We start from the raw sequence: 13,189 nt of genomic DNA, 5'->3' as shown, positions 1-13,189 counted from the left end.
GGCCATAACACTCTGAGTCCTCCCAGCCTCCCTCCTGAGAGTGATGACCACAACAGTGATTGACCTCGGGATAAATGAATGGTCACTGAACCAGACCCACTTGTCTGCTGTTTCAAATCCTTTTGGCTTCACTCTTGGTTCTGGTCACTGCCTCAGCGATAGGTTCTATGTAGGTTTCCTACCGGTGCAACCTCGTCATGCCCCACCACAGACATATGCCTCATGCCCCACATCCACCCCTGACTTCACTGTTTCTAGAAAGTCTGCAGAGCCCACATGCACAGTGCAGAGGAGAGAGTTGATCACCCAAGGGACAGACTTTGGCCAGTGGAGAATGAGAACCGTCCCCAAAATCCATGCCCCTTGAGAGAGTGATTCAGAGGCACGTACGACTGGACTTCTCAGCGAGTCCTGGCGAGTAAGTCTCCAGTGGCCCTAGCAGTGGCTAATTTGGTAATGCTTTTGTGTAGTGAATCTCCCTCTTTCCCTGTTTAGTGGCCCCTCTCAGCCCGGTTTCCTGAATGAGCCACTAACCCGGCATGTCAGTCTTTGTCTCTAGCTTTGCTTCGGGAGGGGCGCAGACAGAGCCGCCATCATGTGTCAGGCACTATCTCAGGTTATCTAATTTTATCCTCTAGAGGGGTCGCAAACTGCAGCCCGTGGGCCAAATCCTGCCTGCCTGCCGCCTGTTGTGTAAATAAAGTGTTATCGCAACACAGCCAGTCTCATTCGTACATGCACTGTACCTGGATCGTGAGTGTTTCTGAGCTACATCATCAGAACTGAGTAGTTGTGACAGAGACCATAGGTCCACAGAGCTTCAAATATTGACTGTCTGGGCCTTTATAGAAAGAGTTTGCCAAGCCCTGCTCCAAGTCTGATGCCCAGACCACCTGCATAAGGGGCACTGTGTTAAAATGCAGATTCCCATCTCTCACTCCATCCCAGCCAGACCCCAGAGGGAGTCTCAGAAGAGCCACCTGGAACTTAGTCCATGACGGGTCACAAACTCAGAGAGGACTAGAGACACCAGGCAAGGAGCAAGGTGAGTCAAGTCAGAAGAGTTTGTTGTTTTGGCCCGAGTACAATTTTGTCCTATTAAACCTGAGTAGGAAGAGTTTTCTTTCCTGTAAGAAAATATATTCTCACCTGTATTTTCCTGAAACAGCCTCCTCTTGCCCCTCTCGTGCTTTCTACGTTGGCATGGACATATGCAATAGGACTAGGAAAATCGTTTTCCACAAGGAGATGAGAGTGCAAGCTGAATGACTAACCACACCTGGCCTCAGGGATGACATCCAGCAAGGCGATCAGAGGTCTGTTTCACCCTGCATAAGGGTCTCTACTCAGTTCCAGGTGGCCATTGCCATGTGAGTATAGTGAACCCTGGAATGCCAGACCTTGTGATTTGGTTTTAAAAGGAAAACAGTATCAATCCTTGTTCCAAACCTCCCAATTTTGAAGATGGGTCCATATTTTTTTGTTAATGATCTTATGGGTTAAATATAATAAAACAAGACTTCAGGCCGGAGTCCATTAAGAGGCATTGATATATTTGATGATTGTTTGTTTATTTTTGTTTTTACCTCTGACTAAACTGTCATTAAAATACCAATAGCCAGGGCTGTTATGCAACAGCTGGATCCTGGTACAGTTGTTAAAATGTTGACATTTATTTGTATCACCTAATAAATGGACACTATTCCTTGCCCGCCACCCAACCCAGTGCCCCCACCCAGGACCTCCCCTCCTTAGCACCGGTGCCTCTTCCCCTTCTCCAGGCCCTAGACTATGCCAGATTCAGAGACTGAAGGCTAACACCAGAGCAGCAGGATTTTCCCTGGCTCCCAGGCTTTCATCTCTTCTGATGAACTGGGGATTGTGCCTACCAGTGAGTAAACCTATTTCCTAGCCCCCAGCAATAGTCCCAACAGCAAATGTTCTACCTATGGCAAGAACTTTCAGCACCTCCATTTTGCCTTCAGATAGATGGATCAGACAGGGCTGAACCCTGCTGTGAAATTCACAGTTGACTTTAAATTGATCGGAGTCCCGATTCTACATCCTTCCTCTTCCCCTTTCTTCTTTGGGGCCTCCATTCTCCTCTTCCACCGTCAGCCTCCAAGTCCTCCTTACTGCTCCAGAAGAAAAATGATTCCCCAAATGCCTCCTTTCCACTGAGGAGTAAATGAGTCTCCACTGCCTATCACGTGGCTGGACTTAAGCCTCTGCTCTCTTACTCATAGAGCATGTGACCATGGACAAGTCACCTCTTTCTGAACTCAGGTTTCTGTTCATCCATCAGGAATAATGGGCCCAACCTACCAGGGCTTTTCGAAAACCAAGAGGATGAGGCACGTGAAGCCCCCTGCCCAGAGTAGGCCTCCAACAAATCTCAGAGCTGTTCCCCTCATTCCTGAATTGCACCCCAGCCAGGCCCTGCCAATTTCAAGTAGAATGGCTTTCTTGAAGCACTAATGATGAGGCCTTCCCAGGACGTCCACAGGAAGGCCAACACCCTCACTTTTTAAGCCAAGGAACTATGTGCCTGTCCGCCATGCACCAACTCACATTTTTAAACCATGTGTTTATTACTGCCTTCCTTAGGTGAATATCTGCTGCTCCATGCTGGGATCAGGTCTCTTTTCTATCATATTCCCATTCTTGTAATGCCTGACACTATGAGTGAATGAATGTATGAGTGAATGTAGAGGGAAATGCCAGGTGTTGGCGTCCACGTGTGGAAGGGAGTACTTTGTATATGGTCTTTCTCAGACCCTGATTCTTGTAATGTGGGGCTTAGAAAGAGAAGGGGAAATGCTGTCTTCATTTCGCTCCTTCTCCCTTCTCCATTCTGCTCAACACCCAATTTCCTCGCTTCTCTGTTGGTTGAAGATGACCTCTAGCAGGGATCACCAGCCTTTTTGGCAGCAGGGACCAGTTTCATGGAAGACAATTTTTCTATGGACTAGGGGCGAAGGGGGAGGGTTTCAGGATGATTCAAGCGCATTACACTTATTGTGCTCTTTATTTCTATTGTTATTACATTGCAATATATAATGAAATGATTATACAACTCACCATCAGGCAGAATCAGCGAGAGCTCTGAGCTTGTGTTCCTGCAACTAGATGGTCGCATCTGGGGGTGATGGGAGCTAGTGAGACCTGAAGTGGGTTGTTTATATCCAGTCTACTTCGTAATCTCGTTTTGGTTGTGGTCACTGCAGAAAACCCTGCTTCACAAAGACAGGATGCTGGAAATGGAAGCAGGCTTTTCAGTGCTGATCTGACAGGAGGCAGAGCTTCGGCAGTAATGAGAGTGATAGGGAGTGGCCGTAAATACAGATGAAGCTTTGCTCGCTCGTCTGCTGCACACCTCCTGTTATGTGGCCTGGTTCCTAGCAGGCCATGGACCAATACTGGTCCATGACCTGGGAGTTGGAGAACCCTGATCTATAGAGCTATTTGTGACTGTAGTGATAAGCTCTTCCAACGTCCAGGCATGGGAGAAATAGAGGCAAAGAAGGTATAAAATGGGCCCCGCCCCACCATTCTTAAACCCTTCTTACTCATGCTTAAACTATTCGCTGGAATGGAAGGGAAAGAAATGATGTTGGTCTTCAGAGGTCTTGACAAACTCGGAGACCTTTCCAGATTTTTTCCCTAAGTATGGTTATTGCACATAGACAGGCCCAGCTCACAGGCATTCTCCAAAGCAAATACAGGCAAAATTCCATCTGGTCTCTCTCATGTCTTCAGGGCGTGGACCTGATGTCCAAGTCCTAACCAGACCCGGCCTATCAAACCTCTACCTCGGCTCCACCTCCAAGCTCAGAGTTGGCCAGTGAGCTTCTCATGACATCCGCATTAGCAGAGGTCTTTTTCAATGACTATCCTCAACTCTCTTTACTTTAAGCTTCCCAAGGCCACACCTTGTCAAAAGAAAGTGGCCACACTAGGCCATTCAGAACAGTTGATTTAGTTATAAATGCTTTATGGAGATATTTTTTTGAAGGGAAGAAGAATAAAAAGGTTGCCCCAATAAATTATTCACCAGTGTTATAAAAGCAAAAAGGAATTGCTTGTATCTCCAAGCCTAGGTTTATGAAATTCCAAGAACTACCTCTATCATCCCCTCTTCCCGGCAACTCAATTTTTAATAGAATCAAAATCAGGCCAATTTTCTGAGTCTGAGTACCATGAAGCCAGTTTCCCAATGGACCACAGTACATAGGGACACCATGTGAACTTTCTTTCCACATTCACAATTTTGTGCAGGATTCTTGTTTGGGGTTCTCAGTTTTACAGGCCAGTGTTCTATTACTTGCACTGCATGAGCACTAATATGTTCTAGGAGCTGGGGACACAGAGCCACCAAAGCAGGGCAGGGTCCCTTTTCAGTATGCATTATAGCTGGAGGATGGAGCATTCACCCAAAGAGGAACAGCAAATCGGGGGCAGGGGTAGAAGAAGCAATGGATGCTGAGGGGATTCAAAGGTGGGAGCACCACTGCTGGGAAGACTTCACTGCTGGGATGTTAGCCACTGGATTGAGAGTAAGTTGCAAGATGTAAAGCCTACACTCCATCAGGCTTTCTCAGAGTTCTTTCCCATATAAAGCACAAAAGCCAAGGCTGAACACAACTTTTGGTCACGTGAATGCCGATGAGCATAACCCAGAGTCCTTTCTCATGTGTACATGTATAGTGCTATACAGACATCAAAACGGCAATTATAATGACCTCCAGACATTTTATAAAAATCTTAATGACCACCTTTCTGGACCACAATTTCCTCATTCGTAAAATAAGGAGGATGGGCTGGATAAACACAATCAAGATTTTCTTTTTGCTTCTGACAATAAAAGTAATGCAGATTCTCATTGCAAACTAATTAAGACAATATAAAAATGTACAAAAGAAAAAGTAAAATTCTTCTATAATTCCACCATCTGAAAACAGTTGCTATTAACTTGTGCCTGCACATCGTTTAAGATATTTTTGTGAACGGTTTTTTGTCTGTTTTATAAAGATCTTAATGCACTATATGTGACCTTTGAATGGTTTAAAAGGTATATCCATCACGGACATCTGTCTAAGTCAGTGTGGCTGTAGATACATCTCATTTTCAATTACTGCATGGCTTTCTTCTCAGCACATCTCCAACTGATGGACATTTAGATTGTTTTTCATTTTAGCTATTAAAAATAAGACATCAATAAATATCACTCGACACATATCTCTGCTCACTTGTCCACTTACTTCTTTGGGGTTCATTTTAAGAAATAAAATTGTGGGACTGAGAGATTTTTGATACAAGATGCCAATGAGCCCTCCCCTCCGCCCCCAGCATCTGTAGCACTTGCCAGTGCCCAAAGCTAAATCTAAGGGCACCCGTTCCCCCCCTCATTTTAGGTGTTACCATTCTTTTTATCTTTGCCAATCAAATGATTAAAAATAGTAACCGTGGTTTTTGTAATTGAATCTTCTCACTCAATTACCTAACATGGTGCCTAGCAAATACTTGATATGCAATAAGTATTCATCAATTTTTATGGACCCTGTTAATCATCAAACTGAGCATCAACTAGAAAGCTAAGAAACAAATGTGTGATGTATTTATAAGAAAACATATGAGGTATTATCCTATGTGCTTTTTCTCAGTCTTCTACCTGTTTGGTTTTAGTTGTCCCCTCTACCCCCACCACCTTTTTTTCCTTAGCACTCACTGTTCACATCTCTGTTTGTGTCTTTTAAATAACCCCTTTAAATTATTTTTTAATAGCATGCGTCATATGTGTCGCCTTAAATTCTAAGACAGAGAATGGGTGAATGACTGAATGAGTCAGTAAGAAAAGTCACCAGTGGTTGCTGGTGATGGTGGTAAGATGATGACATCATGTCATGGCCCCTTGCCCTTCCTTTCTAGACCATGAAGATAGTGGCTCATTGTTTTCCCTTTCTCTTAGGAAGAGTCTAAGCATAAAGGGGGTCTTGAGGGGTATCCAATAAGCCCTTATCCAAAGGTATGGATACAAGGAAGGGTTTCTAGGAGACTTACAGGCATGGAGTCCAGATGGTGAGGGAGGATACAGTGAAAATTTCTTAGGAGTTGCTGAGGAGGAGGAGGAAGTAGGGGAATGGGGGAGAGAAGGGGATAGCCATGGAGCACTGGGAGGGGTACTCCAAAGCAAAATTGTGGACCCTGAAGGAAGTGTCCCAGATAGATCTGAAACCACAGTTTCTGGGCTCTGTTCTGGGACACTAAGATGAAGAGACACTTTTTGGTAACTAAGGTGTATGTCCATTAAATGTCTCCATACAAAACTCCAGGAAAACTTGAACCAGATGAATTATTAATAAATAGACTCAGTAGAGTCCTCCCCAGCACTGGAAGTATTTAAATATCCTGTAGACTCAGCCAGATAATAAAGAATCTGTCAGTATTTCTGTGGAAAAGCTTCCTGCATTATACGACCAGGTGCCAATGGTATTTTTCATTACCTTACAGTCTGTCGCTATTTGATCAGTCAATTCAGCTCAACAATTAAAGGGAAAGAAAAAGAGTCAAACTGATTGTTTTATGTTTTTGTAAGAATTGCTTGTTCAACTCAGACAAAAATGTTGATCCCATTTTGCATGTGGAGATAGTCAATTTAGAAGAATTGTTCTTGCTGACTTAAGCCCAGGGAGACAAAAATTAAATCTGACACTGCAGCAGAGGCTGGCATGTGGGAGAAGGTGAATGAATCACTGAAATCCTTATAGCTTTTCCCTCTGGTTCCTCAGTATTTTGCAATCTGGTGGCTATGGCAGAGCAATGCTAATTGTTGACAGTTTGATCAACATTAAGCAAACATTTATAGTAGGTAGCCATTCAATGGTGCAGAATCACTGACTGTCTCTGGCCACAGGACTGGTGAAAGATAGTGAATGATGGGTGTGGCCATAAAAAAATAGCCCTGCCAGTAAGGTCTACTGGAGTCTGGGGCTGTTTGCCTCATTATATGGCCAAGGAAGTTATGGAGCAGAGTCACCAGGAGCAGTATTCTTCCCTCTGGGCTCTCAGGCCTAAACAGGAGGAAGAGAAGCCATCGGGTGTTATCCCTGGGACCTACACCATGGGGGGATGTTTGCAAGGGTAAGCATCCTCTGCAAATACCCCCATTCATAGTGAAGAACTAGGTGAAGTGCAGGAGAGCTGTCTCTTCTGTATGCTGTGCATTAGGCTGTTCTTGGAGAAAATGCAAGAGATCATGCAAAAAGAAAACCAGGAAGTTCAAAATGTGGAGGGACAAGTAAAATTGGGAGTCAAGAGAAAGAAATTAGGAAAATGAAGAAATTCTTTATTCTTAGAGCTTTGTAAGCAATAGGAGACTTGTCTAGTAAAGGCAAGGCTCAAAATTCCAGAAAAAAAGTAGGATGCTGAGGAGTCTGGCCAATCCTTGGTGAATGCAAGTGACTTCCTTACTGGCTGAAGAAGAAAGGGGCATGTGATGGTGTTGGGACTTTCTGCTGAGAGGGGGCGGGAAGTCCTTGTAGAATAGCCATGATCAAATTTTTTGGCTCAAGTACACACAGTATGGCAAAAAACTCTCCAAGATGTATTAAACTCACCCACCACATCCATTTTGACTATATTTTTAAGGGTTATAAAATTTGAAGCAAGAAACTGAAGGACTTGGAAGCACAGGCGAGTTTCCATTGCTTCTTCATGTCGATAGCTGAGATTTAGGAAGAGAGAGGGAAGTGGAGATGATATTATGGGCAGCAGCCTGGCTGCTAGACTATGGTTTAAGATGCCCAGATGGTGGAGTCTTGACTGAGGACAGAATGCATTTCATGAGGACAGGAAAGAAAGAATTTGTCCAGTGGCCCCCTGACTCAATTAAGAATGTGTTAATAGTTCAAGTCTGGAAAATGTTGATAACTTTTGAGGGCAGACATAGAGACAGGCCAATTTGCCTCTAAGAAAGGACTCTGCCTAGTTGCAAAAAGGGGGGACAGAGACAGCCCCCTGATGTTAACTCCTTGAGATCCACCTCCGCTTTTTAATTTAATTTAATTTTAGTTTTTGAGTTGGGGGTCTCACTCCATCACCCTGGCTGGAGTCCAGTGGCATGATCATGGCTCACTGCTGCCTCAACCTCTTTCTGCCTCAGCCTCCTGAGCAGCTGGGACTAAAGCAGCAGCATCACTCTCAGCTAATTTCTTTTATATATGTATATATATAGTTTTTGAGTTGGGGGTCTCATATATATATATACATATATATAGAAAGAGAGAGAGAGATGAAGTCTTGCTGTGTTGCCTAGGCTAGTCTCAAAGTCCTGAGCTCAAGCAATCCTCCCACCTCAGCCACCCGAACTACTAGGATTATAGGCATGATCCAACGTGCTCTAATCATCTCAGCTTTTCTCACTCTTCTCAGAGTGGCCCCAGCCAATGACTGGGTAAGACTGTGGTCCAAGGGCTTAGCCATCTAAACCCAACATGGGCCTCTTGTGATGGGCAAGCTTTGCTCCAGATCTCTCAACTGGGCTGGCAGATTCTGACAGATGGACGTGAAAAGTTAATGGCTGTCCTGCCAATCCTGGTTCCCTCTTTCCCTTTCTCAGGTGTTTTCACTTCAGCAATTATACTAACATCAAAGGTGCTCAACCCATAGGCTAGAACATAAGACTAGATATGGGAGAGCACATTAACTTGGGGCACCCTCAGGCTATGGTATTTATGTGCCAGATGTTGTTATCAGGACCAGCCCAAGAAAGCAGGCAGGAAGATGGGGTTTGGGTCATGCGTCCATCGCTAGGTGAATGGATAGATAAAATGTGGTCTGTATATACACGAGAATGTCATTCAGCCTTATAAAAGAACTCAATTCTGATACACAGATGAACCTTGAGGATATTACACTAAGTGAAAGACAACAGATACATTAAGACAAATACTGCATGATCTCACAGGTAGAATCTAAGAAAGTTGAGCTCATAGAAAGAGAGAATAGAATGGTAGTTACCGGGGTGGGGGATGGAAGGGGAGGGGGAATAGAGAGTTGTTTAATGAAGGTAGAGTTTCAGTTTTGCAAAATAGAAAGAGCTTTGGAGAAGGACAACAGTGTGAATGTACTCAATGCCACTAGACTGTGCACTTTAAAATAGTTAAAATAAGTTTATGTTATGTATATTTGACCACAAGTAAATATAAATACAGATCTTTGAAAAGATGGGTTTTGGGAACTGGCTCACTCATGACTGACTGGCAATGAGGACTCCACCCCAACTGGTATGTGGATCATTTTTAGTCTTTGACACAAGGTGGTGGCCACCTTCTAAGTTACCAGTGGTAACTTGGGAGAATGTTGCAGTGGAGAGTAATGCCCTGGTTGGTGCCATAATTCAGATGTTTGATGTGTGGAGTGGAGGGAAGATACAATGCATGCAAGCTCATTGTGGGCTGGCTGTTAGGAAGTTGCACTGCCATCCTACAGAGGGATAATGGAAAGCTAGGGGCAGTCAACAAACTGTTGAAATCTAAGTGTGAAGGCCAGAGGGCCTCCTTATAACTTACAAAGAGGCCTTTATCTCCTGCAGAAGCAGAGCAGAAAAAGCTGAAGACCAAATAGTTGGAGGCCAAAGTTAAGGTCCTGGATGGGAAAGCATGGGGCTCTGACGTGGGAGATGATGACATCTGGTAGGTGCCCCACAATACCTTGGCTCCCCAAGCTCCTGCATGCTTAGAGCCTGCAGAAGTGGTTCTCTCCCCCATATTAAGAGCCAGTACTTCCTTTTTGTGGAAAAACACTGTGCCTTAGGGCAACAGTGCCCCCTCTGTTCCCTTATCCCCCAGAATCTGTCCCCACCTCCACTCTTGATTGTCAGGCAAATATCTGGGATTTAATCTGAGCATAACCTAACTAGAGACATACTAAGTCTGATAAAGGAGAAAATGGACTATGCCCCTGAAGAATCTGCAAGAATGAACTAATGTGCACCAGTAGGAGTCGGGAAGTACCCATGAGACTGGATTCTAAGGGTGCTCAATCCATGGGCTAGAACATAAGACTAAGTATGGGACAACACGTTGACTTGGGGCACTCTCTAGGATTATGGCATTTAATACCCTGGCAAGAACCCCAGGAAATGATACATATTAGCTGCTAGGATGGTTCTTAGAAGGCTGGGAAAAGCAATGGCCCATGCTGAGCAAGGCTGAAATACTGAATTATCAAGGCAGATGTGGGGAGGAAAGCATTGACGGGCTTAGAGAAATGAGTGTGCTAGAGTGAATATACTATATGCGATCAGGAGATCCACCAAGGTTTTATGTTCACCAAGGACTAGACAGCACACAATTCAGGAAGGCAGCCAGGCGGGACACCAGCATCACTAAGAATTTCAGCAGTGACTGTCCTCTGCAGATGATTAGGAGAGGCTGTCACAGCATTTGGCTCCATGATAACAACAAGGATGATGGAAAGTTGAAGAAATAGAGGCAGTCCTTAAAGGCAGAAACCAGTGGTGGAAATTATTGAAATAACCAGCCAAAGATTCAGAGTTGCAAAGATGGCAAATAGGACATGGCATGGTAGGAATAATCAAGAGCGAGGCAGCCAACAAGGGTCCTGCTGAACATACGTAATCAAAACAAAGGGAAGACAGATTGGCGGGAGGCTGGAACAGGTCATCTTGAATTAAAAGGCATTACCATTATCCAGCAGGACAGTGGTTCATGCCTGTAATCCCAGCAATTTGGGAGGCTGAGGCGGGAGGATTGCGTGGGCCCAGGAGTTCAAGACCAAACTGCGAAACATAACAAGAGCTCGTCTCTAGCAAAAAAAAAAGTTAGTTGGGCAAGTCTATAGTCCCAGCTACTCAGGAGGCTGAAGCAGAAGGATCACCTGAGCCCAGGAGATGGAAGCTGCCGCGCCATGAGCTGTGATCATTATGATCATATCGCTGCACTCCAGCCTGGGTGACAGAGCAAGACTCTTATTAATAAATAAATAGGCATGATCCATTGCCCAGTTCCCAGACCCGAGCCAGTTTTCAGACCCAGAATCTGTTGACTGCATGGGTCCCAGGAAGAGAGACCCTGAAGCATCATGGCAAGAATAGACCGTAATGAGTTCCTCGGTCCTTCTCCAAAGGGATGCGGTCACTTACTTGGGCGACTGCAAGCTAGGGAAAGGAGAAAACTGAACTTTTTGAGGGCATTGGACACAGGGTCTAAGTTGGCATTTATATCCAGAGATCTGGCACCTTGTTGCAGTGAGGGCATGTGGGATTAGGCAGTGAACAGAGTCCTGGCCAAAATCCAACTTACAGTAAGTCCACTGTAAGCCACTGGGCTCAGGGACACACCCAGTAGCTATTTTCCCACTTCCCCCAATGGGGATAATTCCCGCTCTAGATCCTTGGTCTGCAGTAAAATCTAGCAGAGTGGGAAAAATTTGGAAACCTCTGTAACCGCTCTTCCTACCACCCCAGCCAAGATGGTGAAACAAGCAATAATAATCATCACATTTGGGGAGGGAAGATGACAGATTAGTGCCCCTCTTAAAGATCTAAACATGCAGGGATGGTGGGCCTTGGCATGGCTGTACTGAACTCACCCATGCGACCCCTGCAGAACATAAAATGACCCATTGAGGAAGAGGCTAAAACGCCATCTCCAAAGATGGAATACTGTCTTTCAAGGGTAGTATATGAAGTGAAGCAGATACCTCTGAGTGATGCTATAAGATGCTGTGTCCCCAGTAGGATAAATACATGGACCTGGGAACCAGGGATGTAACCAGGAGTGGCCCAACTTATCATCATTCCTAATGATCCAGTAAGAAGCTTTCTTCTTCCCATCAATGGAATTCTGGGTTTTGTGAGGGGTGGGGATGGGTGGGTGGTTTAAAGGCCTGGCCCCCAAAGGGTCTCATTGAACTACAAGATTGGACTGCTGCCTGGGCACTGTGAACTCCTGTGTCCAGGGACCAGCAGGTAGGACAAGGAGTGACCCTCTTGGCAATTGACCCTAATCAATAGGAGGAGATAGATCTACCATTACCCAGTGGTGTCAGGGAGTAACACAGGTAGACCCAGATGATCTACTTGGATGCCTCCTGGTTATTTCTTGGGCAATTGAGATTCTGAATGGAAATGTGTAGCAATTCTGGTTTGAAAAGAATATGCTTGCCAGGAACGCTCTTTGCCCAGTGTTGAGGAGTCTGGTCAGCTGCCACCGTCCAGCTGCTAATGTCTTCAGGTGGATCAGCTTTTGAGCTGAGGTCACAGTCTTCTCCAGGTGGCCCCAGCTAATGCCTAAGTAAGACTGTGGTCCAAGGGCTCAGCCATTTCTGTCAACACAGGATCCCTCTAAAGATGGGCTTTGCCCTGGAACTCCTTGCTGGGCAGGCAGCAATTTTGTTAGATCTGTGTCATTCGCTGATGTCTCCCTGCCTACCATCCTGCCCCTTTCTGTCTTTCCATGGGTGTCAGCCCCACCAAGTGTTTGGCTCTCCTAACTCCATCTCAACATCTGCTTCCCAAAGGAACCAACTGGCACACTGTTGTTCATCGGGGTGATGTACATAAAGGTTTATTGTACGAGTCTCTCTACTTTGGGGTATTTTGATCATTTTTACAATAAATTTTTTTTCAAAGGAAAGAAAATGTAAAAACAGGAAAAAAGAACATCTTAAGCATTAAGTATGGATGAGAATAAATAAAAATATCCAAATAAATTCATAAAACTAATTGCTGTGAAGATCAGAAGATATAATATAGAAAAAAACTAAATAAGAATGAGTAAAATATCTGTTGATTTTCTTTTTACCAGAAAGCAATTGAGCAGAGGGGATAGAAAAAAAATTGTTACAATCTTAAATGTCTTATTTTATGCTAGCCAGCAGAGCATGAATAACAAAATGAATTGGAGATAATTTGAAAAAAAATTCTTACAAGACAGGGCACTAAATATGACCTATTTCACCAAGGTTGGGAAAGAGTAGACACAAAATTGAAATACACTGATGAAAGCATGTGCTCTGTTCAAGACAAATAGGCCTGTTAGGGGAAGAGATTGAATATAATGCCATGTCAAGAAGACAGGCATCTTTGCGAAAACTCCTGAACCTAAGGGTAGATGCATGCTGAAGAGTGAACTGATAAGAAGACAAGACCAGGGCCAGGACGGTG

This window comes from Carlito syrichta, unplaced genomic scaffold (genome assembly GCF_000164805.1).
Source record: "Carlito syrichta isolate Samal-C Ts95f unplaced genomic scaffold, Tarsius_syrichta-2.0.1 Scaffold311324, whole genome shotgun sequence".
Classification (NCBI taxonomy): Eukaryota; Metazoa; Chordata; class Mammalia; order Primates; family Tarsiidae; genus Carlito; species Carlito syrichta.
Note: the sequence above shows the minus strand (reverse complement) of the source record.